The sequence below is a fragment of the Nestor notabilis genome, unplaced genomic scaffold (genome assembly GCF_000696875.1).
Source record: "Nestor notabilis isolate BGI_N333 unplaced genomic scaffold, ASM69687v1 scaffold26959, whole genome shotgun sequence".
Taxonomy (NCBI): domain Eukaryota; kingdom Metazoa; phylum Chordata; class Aves; order Psittaciformes; family Psittacidae; genus Nestor; species Nestor notabilis.
The window spans coordinates 1-217 of NW_009943665.1; positions in this window are offsets into that span (position 1 = coordinate 1).

Here is a 217-nt window from a genome sequence, read left to right on the forward strand (position 1 = left end):
GAGGGGTGGGAGTGAGGAACGGCTGATGCGGGGCCTCCACCACGGAGCTGTCTCGCTTGTCTGGCTCAGCTAAATACGTCTGTTGCTAAATCTGTAGCGCTGAAAGCCTGGTTTTCATAGGCAGAGCCCACGGGAGCGCTGCCGCCGGCTGTAACCTTCCCGGCTGCTGGCTGCTCTTGTGTGGTGAGGAGCCGGACGCTGGGTTTTCTCCTTGGCA